At 38.5% G+C, this 10,496-nt stretch overlaps 1 protein-coding gene across 5 annotated transcripts in view; it reads left to right on the top strand.

Moving 5' to 3' along the window:
• Positions 1–10,496, top strand: part of EDA (ectodysplasin A) — a 523,165-nt gene that overhangs the window by 281,365 nt on the left and 231,304 nt on the right. The window lies entirely within an intron of this gene.

Genomic DNA, 10,496 nt, shown 5'->3' with positions numbered 1-10,496 from the left:
ATATGCAAAATTGTCCTCTAACAGCAGTACCCACTGGGGAATGACTGGGTCATTATGACACACACTGACCCACCAGGGGGGCAGTTGCTCAATGCAGGAGCTGCCCCTTGGTGGTCATTGGTGCTCCCACAGGCAAAACTCTGCTCAGCCACAAGCCAGGCTGATGGCTGCCAGCACAGTGGTGGTGGCGGGAGCCTCTCCCGCCTCCTCAGCAGCACTAAGGATGTCCGACTGCAGCTTAGGCCTGCTCCCCGCTGGCAAGTGGGCATCCCCTGAGGCCTCCTGGGCTACCAGAGGGATGTCTGACTGCTAGCTTAGGCCTGTTCCCCCAGGGAGCGGGCCTAAGCCAGCAGGTGGACATCCCCCGAGGGGTCCCAGACTGTGAGAGGTCACAGGCCGGGCTGAGCCCCCTCCCCCCCCCGAGTGCACCAGGCCTCTGGTAAAATTTATAATTGTGTTACATGCTACAGAAGAGAAAAATATGATGCCATGGAAGAGTAGGATAAGGTTCCTTGATTCATTCATGACAATGAGGGAATCTTTCCTGAGGAAATGATGCTAAGGCTGAGATCCAAAGGAAGAGTAGGAGTTAATTGGATAGAGAGGGGAATAGGTAAGTGATTTCCAAGCAGAGATAATGACACATGCAGGGTCATGTGTGAATTTTAACAAATGAAAGCATTCAAGTATAGGTGGATCAGAGTAGAAGAGAGTGAAGGAAAAGGAAGCTTGAAGGTAGGTAGACACTAAACCAGCCGTGGGCAAACTATGGCCCGCGGGCCGGATCCGGCCCGTTTGAAATGAATAAAACTAAAAAAAAAAAAAAAAAAGACCGTACCCTTTTATGTAATGATGTTTACTTTGAATTTATATTAGTTCACACAAACACTCCATCCATGCTTTTGTTCCGGCCCTCCGGTCCAGTTTAAGAACCCATCGTGGCCCTCGAGTCAAAAAGTTTGCCCACCCCTGCACTAAACCATGCCAAGGCTCATAGGCCATGTTAAAAACTTGGTTGCATTCTGGTTAAATGCAGTTTGCTTTGTACTTTTCAAAAAAGGAATGCTATAATTTTATATTGTATACTTATGTTTACTCAGTGTTTTTACAAAGAAATTACGTGGTTATTTGCCCTCCACACCTCAACCAATTAAGAAGAGTAAACAGTAGTTAGAAATCTGACTAAGTGATGAGTGACATACAGTTGTGAATAGGGACTAAGAAGAAAATTCTAAAGGTAAGAAGAATTAAAATCTGACACATAGTAGATTCAATACACTAAGTAGGCAAAATTTAATATATAAATTGTATTTTTGAACAGTTATACCAGTAGTACGAGATACTGCAAATAAGAAAAATAATGCTGTATATGAGTAGGAGCTAAAGTGAGTGCTGATGAGAGAGAAATGGAAATGGCTGTGGGCTAGGATAGTCTGGGAAAACATTATGAAGATGATTGGAGTTGAATTCATTCCTGGATACTGGGTAAGATATGGATTACTGGACAAAGGCATATATAGACACTCTACTGTGTCTCAAAACCACAAAATAATAATTTCAGATTCTGAAGGACAGAAAGGAGGAAATTGATTTCTTAGCCTTTGTCTCTGCTAAAGACAAGTTGCAGAGTTATTTCCTAGACTGGATCCTATGTGTGTCTACCGAGCAACCACTTCTAATGCCATGCACTTTCAAAGTACAATAGTACCCTAGAGACCGTCTGGTCTACTTACTTTATTGAATATATTAGGAAATAGGCTCCTGTCATACATTGGTTCAGAGCTACCAGTGTCTACCCATCTGATAACTAACAGGGAATACTAGGAGAGATATTATTTAAAGAAAAAAGTGGGGCAGGAGAAGACCTGAGTGTGTCAGTGAAAAGAATATGAATTTTGGAATCAGAAGACCTGGCTTTCTAGTCCTGGTACTGCTTTGAACTTAAATTTCCTCAAGTATAAAATGGGGCTAAGAAAAATACTTCCTCCATAAGGTATAAGGGGGTAAATGATATTATGAGTAAACATTTTTGTAGTGAAATACTTTGTAAATTATGAAACCTTATACAAATATCAATGTTACAAGATACACCAAACCAAGTTCTATAACCAATGACAGCAACTATACTGACTTTAGAGTTGTATTTTGGCTTCTTCTGATTTTATCCCTATTTTTTAAATTTTATTATTTTTATTACTGGTATATGGCACATTTCTTATGTCATTAATTATATGGAAAGGTTGCAGATTACAACCAACCAAAGGAAAAAACCCATAGACAGAGTCAGGGAGGGTTTCAAATATGAAACTTCCATCATCATCAGGATGAATTATTTTCCTGGCATCAGTATGTGTCAGTACACAGAGTATTGAGTATTGCCAACTCAGGAAGCTCACCTGAGCTTGTGTGTCCAGACTTTTGATTGAGGCTTCATTACACAGATATGATTGATGTCTTGCCCATGTGATGAACTCCATCTTTAGGTTGACTGATCCAAAGACCCCATCCTAAGTGATATGGTTGGTTTTTCTGGCATGACCAGCCCCCACCATAAGATTCTCAGGTGCATAATATCATACCTGCAGTCCTGAGTAAAGTTGAATGTAGTTAACATCTTGCTGGCAGATATTGTGTTTGACAAGAGCACTATTGAGGTACCCCATGAGTAGCCAGGTAAATGTATATTGAATCCCTCTGAAGGTGAAGGCAAACTACAGCTGAGAGGATATTGAAATAGGCACCGAATATTAACCAAATCTATAAAGCAAAATATTTTTCAGTTGTTGATTGGATGGAGTCAGTCATTTTATAATTTTTATTTATTTTTTAGTAATTTTAGAGAGAATGGAAGGGAGAGGGTGAGAATAACATTGATGTGAGAGAGAAACATTAACAAACCCGCAACCTGAGTGTATGCCCTGGCTGGGAATTGAACCGGTGACTTTTCGGTTCATGGGGCAACACTCGACCAACTGAGCCACACTGGCCAGGGCTGGAGTCATTAATTTTAATATTATTGGGTTTGGGGGGCATTAAAGTTTCAATAATTCACTGTTAGACGTCATTTATTTATCAGGTTTAGGCATTGACCAAATTGGGGTGTTCAAAGGAAATTCAGTGGGTATAATGGCCTCTTTCTTCAGTAGGTCTTATATAATGGGCCTTAATTCCTGTAGGCCTTGTTTGAATCATATTGGGTCATATTAATATTTAACTGTATCAGGGTGGGAAAGAACCCTTGGGGTACTATTTGTCAAGCTTATTTTACATGCCAAATACTTAATTTTATTTCAATCTGTTACTTGTTGAGTCAGAGCATCAATGCCCATTATGGGATATTTTATGTCAATGAACACTATGGCCATGGGGAATTTAGGCAAGGTAATAGTTTCAATTGTGAAGGTGAAGTATACCCGTTTCCCCTCTATTTTATGTTTGGTAAGTCCTTTAAAAAATATAGGAAGTAACTTTTTAAATTTGTGGGATTCTTGGGTATAATTATAACTAAAGGCTCAGTATTGATTAAGACCATGAAGATTTGCCAATTGGTGCATCTAGGTAGATGTTACAATTAACTTAGAACCTACGTTGTAAAGAAAAAGCCAATTGGCACCCTTATAACCTTTTTGTTTTATAAATTGTTTTAGTAAATGTTGGGTTTCTAGTTGGGGTAAAATCATGGACCTCTTTTATTTTTTGTTTCCTCTCTTTTTATCGGGAAATTTTTTTCTCTTGTTTTTATTTTTATTGAACGTGTTTTGCAGGGAGGAGGTCCTCTCTTCCCAGCTCACATTTTCAAGTGTCTTCCTCTAGAGCAGTGGTTCTCAACCTTCCTAATGCCACGACCCTTTAATACAGTTCCTCATGTTCTGGTGACCCCCAACCATAAAATTATTTTTGTTGCTACTTCATAACTGTAATTTTGCTACTGTTATGAATCGTAATGTAAATATCTGATATGCAGGATGTATTTTCATTGTTACAAATTGAACATAATTAAAGCATAGTGATTAATCACAAAAACAATATGTAATTATATATGTGTTTTCTGATGGTCTTAGGCGACCCCTGTGAAAGGGTCGTTCGACCCCCAAAGGGGTCGCGACCCACAGGTTGAGAACCGCTGCTCTAGAGAGTCCCAATTCAGTACCATCAGAGGTAAGGGCCTCTTCCATGCTGGTTGTTGCTTTAATAGGTTTAAGGGTCCTGGGCTTAAGTTGAGTTTGAATTAACCTCATGGCATGTTGACAAGCCATGGCATTCATTTGAACCCAGAGTCTTTGTTAGTCCTTTTCACAGACATCCAATAAGGTGATAGTGTCCTCTGGATCTTTAAAAGGAGTGGGAGTAAAGTATCAAGGATGCTTTTTATAAGGTCCAATGCCAGTAGGTGCTATGGGTGGTTTCTATAACCCTAAGATAAGGATCTTTTTTGGTGACATAGGCAGCAGCAGCAGTAGCAAAGGCATTTCATGGGGTCCTATTAAGTCATCTGATTTTCAGAGTGTGGACTTCAGCATACAACCACCCAATAGGCCCATATATTGTACATGATGTAGTCTTTCCCCTGAACAATCTATAAAATTAATGCCACTACCTTATTAAGTCATATAACCATATGAAACCCACAGATAAGGCCCCAGCTGATATATACAACACAGGACAACTTTAAGGAAGGCCCCAATCTCATACACCTTGTCCTTAAACATCATCTAGTGAAACTTCTGAATTAGGTTGGTTAAATCCATAATAGAAGCTCAGTAGGACATAGCAAACAGTACAATGCAGCACACCTCATAGTAAAAGCTGGTCAGCAGGCAGCAGCATGACTCAAAGTGCATCCTGGGCAGCAGACAGCAGGCCAAAAGCAAGAGAAGAAAGACCCCCAGATGGCGATGGTTATTGCCTCAATATCCAATTCACAGTGCCAATTTTCTTATAATTACCCTGCAAGGCATGGGATAAACCCCTCACCTAAAATGTGGTTTGAACATGCTAAAAGAGAATGAAAAGATTTATTACTGACATAATAGAGTTTTCTAGGGAAATCAGGGCTGGCTCCTAAGTCAGTCTGAAATAGTGTGAGTGAAGAGACGGTGAGTGGCTTTGTTTTTTATGGTGTTTAGGTGGTAGGGCCAAGGTAAAGTTTATATGCTCGCTGTGACTTACATGATTTAAACTTCCCTGCCAGCACCATGAAGAGTCCCCAAACCTTTCTTATCAGTTTTCCCTGATATGGGGCAAAAAGGGAAAGAAAGAGAGTTGGGGCTTGAAAGCTATCGTTGGTTATACATCAAAAATGGAATCAGGCCGAAACAGGTTTGGCTCAGTGGATAGAGCGTCGGCCTGCGGACTGAAAGGTCCCAGGTTCGATTCCGGTCAAGGGCATGTACCTGGGTTGCGGGCACATCCCCAGTGGGAGATGTGCAGGAGGCAGCTGATCGATGTTTCTCTCTCATCGATGTTTCTGACTATCTCTCTCCCTTCCTCTCTGTAAAAAAATCAATAAAATATATTTAAAAAAATGGAATCAGACTCTTTACTATAATGTTCATCTCTAAAAATAAATTTCAGTGCCACCAATAGAAGGCAAAGTAGAAGCTTGCCAGCTAAACAAGAAGGCTAGAATGGAAAGGAAAGCATGTTCAACTTTTTAAAAATGACTAATGTTTTAAAATAGTGATATTAATAATTTGAGATATCTTCTTATTAAATTCATCAGCCTTCTTTTTGCCATTATATTGAAAATTAAAAATGTATCAGTGATATTTATGTCCCTTTCACTATGTAATTCTATTTTTGGAGTCCTATATAGAGTTTATATTATGCTTTAATTTGAAAATACATGGTTTTATTTATAAGATTTTTTACTTGTTATTTAAAGCTAAATATTGCCCCCAAGAAGCTAAGACCTCTGGTCTGCATCAATGGCCTCCATTCTATATCACAAACTAGTTGTGCTGTGTTGGGAAAACCTTTAATTCTGTGCTTCATATTCTTCATCTGTAAATTGATCCATCCAGAAAAATGTTTTGAAGTGTCTTCTATCAGATAGATATTGAAGGAGGTGCTGAGGGTACAAAGCTAAGCAATGCATCATTCCTGCGCTCAAAGAGCTTGCAGTATGGTGGGGCATACATGTCTGCAACTGCAATATGGTATGCTAATTGTCATGTGAAAAGCATGCACATGGTGCTGGGAATAATAATTATATGGACAATATTTTTTACCATTTTCCTCATTTTAAAGTACTTTGAGATGTATAAAGCAAAACAAAAGTATAATACCCTGCTGCCTTTTGTCTACTTTATTCATTTTGAGCTTAGAACTTTTGATACTCTTAAAGTATATTTATGGAATTTGAATTACTTTGGGACAGTATTTAATATATTTCTAATTAAGATACAATTTTAGTTTAAATGGTCCTATTCTCCAGATTATGGAGTTGTATGTTCCTCTTACCATAAAGACTGAATGCTGCCGCAGCAAATGACACAACTGTGGAGATTGTTAATACTATAAAATTATGGTTTCTAAAGACCTCAACTGGGCCCTTAGCACACCATTTAACAGTCATTGTCTGTGTCCTTAATTACATATTCCCCTCTCCTGTTGGCAGTGGTTGCCACTGCAGTCCTTTACCACCTTTCTCATAGCCACTGCTCCGTGCATTCTCCTTGATACAACCCCTACCAGCCTCATCAGTCTTACTTCCATCATTCTCCAAGACACAGTTAGGCTCCATCCCTATCTAACTATTGAGTGGGCTATGTTGCTTTAGGTATCTGTACCTTTGCTCATGCTAGTCCTCTGCCTGGAATCCACCCCTAACACCAAACTTAACTAACCTCTACTTTTTTCAAGACTCATTTCATATCTGTACTCTGTGAACCTTCTTTGACAGCCCAGGCATAGCTGGCCACTTCTTCTTGTACATCACCACTAGATAGAATATTTTCTGCTACTTTATAATGTTTTATATTGTGTTGCACTGTTTTCTTTTATAACTATCTCCTCTAATAAACTGTGAAGTCCTAGAGAGCTGGGACTCTCTCATTTATTTTTGAATCCCTAGCTCCTAGTATATGTAGTGCCTGGCAGAAACATAAATATTTATTGAGGGAGAAAAGGGAACTAAACTACATAAATATTAGAACTATAGAGCTTCTTTAAGAACACAAAACCACATTTTTATTACTTTCAAACTTCTAAGTTAATTTTCAGTGGTATATCCCTGTTTCCTTTTTCTCTCAACCTTTTGGAAAATTTCTTTCCATTTAATAGATGCTCAAATTTGTTTTTAAAGAACTTCACAGAGACAGCTGTCTGACAGCTGTGCACCATCTGTGCTTTCAGGCCTGGGTAAAAACATCTGGCTACTTGAGAATAGAAGCTCTATACTAAAGGAGTTTCCCAGACTGGTGGTGATTAGTATTCTACAAATGTGCCTTGCATTGTCCTGCTTTGACATGATAATATATACAGCTTGTTCCTCTAAACCAGGGGTCCTCAAACTTTTTAAACAGGGGGCCAGTTCACTGTCCCTCAGACCGTTGGAGGGCCGGACTATAGTTTTAAAAAAAACTATGAACAAATTCCTATGCACACTGCACATATCTTATTTTGAAGTAAAAAAACAAAATGGGAACAAATACAATATTTGTATTGGCATGTGGCCCGCGGGCCGTAGTTTGAGAACCCCTGCAACTGTGAAGTTTCTTTTTGTGTACCTCAATGAAGTTTTAGAAAAAAAAATATTAGCATGTTGGTACATTTTGGCCATAAAAATGTTTTTGTAGTGAAAGACAACATCACAGTAAAGTAAGTGATTAATCCAGAGGAGTGTACATATGCACTCACACATTTATGCTGTTAGGCAACACCCTATACTGTAGACAAATTTCTCTTCAAACAAAATAATCAACGTATATCCCAAACACCCTTTTCTTTATTTCCCTGATATGAAACTACCTCAGAGACTATTTCCATTTAAAAAAGACTTGAAATAAATGAAGTTCCTTGTGCACCTGCAGTGCTATCTAACTATACTTAACCCTTCTTGGTCAGTCTCCTCTAACCTACTTATACAGACCAATTCTGATAAATATTTTATTAATTACTGTGATGAGCACCACACGCACACACAGATCATCTCTTTCTAGGGTTCTGCCTTTAATAAAGCTGTGAGGAGCTATCAGTAATGATAGTGTTTGAATTTCCAAAATTGTGTTCAAATACCTACCATATATCTCAGATTTCATAACTGTGATACAGCTTCCTCCAATTTCATTTATGTTACATTCTGCAATCAAGGAATAAAATACTTCTTAAATGGTTAGTATCACTAATAATTTAAAAGGAACTAATTTATGAATTTAGTAATAACCTTCATTAGCTGAACTTGAATTAAATGCAGAAATGACAGCAGTTCTGTGTGTGTGTGTGTGTGTGTGTGTGTGTGTGTGTGTGTGTGTAGATAGGAGTAAGCATACAGATGGAAGTCTAATACCTATGCCAGCAAGTGGGCACTAAAGACCATACCATGATTCTTGCTACCATTAGAATGCAATCTACTTGAGAGGACCATTTTAAAGATTTTTAAATTATTGATATTTAGAGAGAGAGGAAGGGAGAAGGAGAGAGGAAAGCATTGATTTGAGAGTAAAACATCAATCCACTGCCTCCTGCACGCCCCCTATTGGGGATCTAGCCCACAACCCAGGCATGTGTCCTGACTGGGGATCAAACTGGCAACCTTTCAGCGCACAGGACAACACCCAACCAACTAAGCCACACTGGCCAGAGTGAGAGGACCATTTTAAATTCAATTTTAAATATCACTAGCACCTAACATCATGTTTTGCATAAATCAAGTTATTAACAGTTGATTGTCAAATACACTTGGTGAGTATGCCACAACACTGTAATTTAGAATTGGGGCCCTAACTCTTTACCTTCCAAATTTTGTAGGTGTTCCCAGAGGTAATATGGTTTTAAAGTAACTTACTAAGAAACTATAGTGTGTCCAGAGGAAGCATAATGTCTCTAGACTCCCTAAGCAACAGTTGAAGGACCTGGGTCCTAGAGCAGAGCACTGAAGGCAAGAAATACTTGCCTTTGAATATAAGAAAGGGCAGAACTAGAGTTAATGAGGGAAATTTCTGAAAAGGCAATATCTGCTTAGATTAAGAAAAAAATTGCTAGTATCTGAGATGCCTCACAATTGAGTGGGATGCCTTAAATACCATTTAAGCAGTACAGGAATGACTGTGTGGAGGACATTATGTGGGAGATTAGACTAAGTAAATTCTGTCATCCTTCCATGATTCTATAAAAGATGGAAAAGGCATTGAATGGTAGTCATGTTTCCTGTTATATCACACTTTTCATTAGCCCACCAATGAAACAGCTTTATTCACCTTTTAAAATTGTTATACCATCTTATTCAATGACAGTCAGTTCCTTTAGCTCTTTCTGTTTACTCTCCCTAGAGTATTCTTTCCCTAGATAGGGCTTCAAATAACAGTGCCATTTTTATCATTCATATCTCAGCTCAAATGCCATTATTTCAGAAAGACCTTCCCTGAGCATCCTTTTTAAAATAGTTCACCCCCACACTCACCTCCCTCTCCTATTAGTCTCTATCTTATCACCTTGTTTATTTCCTTCAAATAAATGATTATACTCTGTAATTTTCTTGTTTGCTTTTTTTCTATCTTTCACTACTCAAATTTAAGCTCCATGAGGACGTGCATGAAGCTTGTCTGTCTTATTCACAGTTAAATCACTAGTTCCCAGGACAGTGTCTTGCATAAAGTAGGAACTTGGTGAATATTTGATATATGGCTAGATAAAGACCCGCTCCCACATGTTGGGTTTTCTGTTATGTTAAAGCCATTATGGGGCTTGGAAGGTCCTTGCTCAGAGACATTTTGTACTTCTCTCCTACCCTAAGTCAGGGATTTGGATGTCCAAGATTTATAATTTTTCCAACAAGTGGCCCATTTTCTGACACTGCTTTCAATGATAGGTTTTCTAAAATGTAACGATAAGAACTGGAGCAGTCATGGAAAAGACAGTTATTAGGATTGATATTTTGTGTGCTATATTTAAGAATAAACGATGGCCATAACAGATGGTTGTTTGCGAAAATATATTTGAGTGCTTGGTTATTTGGGCTTCATCCAGGTGATTTGCTATAACTTAATTACTTAACTGATGGAGTCAGAAATAGAAACACCTGAGACATTATAGGAGCACCTGCTTCTGAAAACACTAAGAATGTGCTCTTTGTGGCATCCCCTTCCCCCAGGGTCTAGTGAAGCTACCCATTCCCTTATGTTAATGTTCACTAGTCATGTTTCTTTTTTTCCTCCTAACATTACTGATTTTTAAAGATAATTTCATCAGTTATATGTGAGTGCTACTAACATCAAGCTGCATTTCTCTTTTCATAAATTTTCTAAAAGCACATCTTTTTAGCAAAACATGTTAAT

This window comes from Myotis lucifugus, unplaced genomic scaffold (assembly GCF_000147115.1).
Source record: "Myotis lucifugus unplaced genomic scaffold, Myoluc2.0 scaffold_4, whole genome shotgun sequence".
NCBI classification, from domain to species: domain Eukaryota; kingdom Metazoa; phylum Chordata; class Mammalia; order Chiroptera; family Vespertilionidae; genus Myotis; species Myotis lucifugus.
Note: the sequence above shows the minus strand (reverse complement) of the source record. Positions and strands in the feature narration are given on the sequence as shown.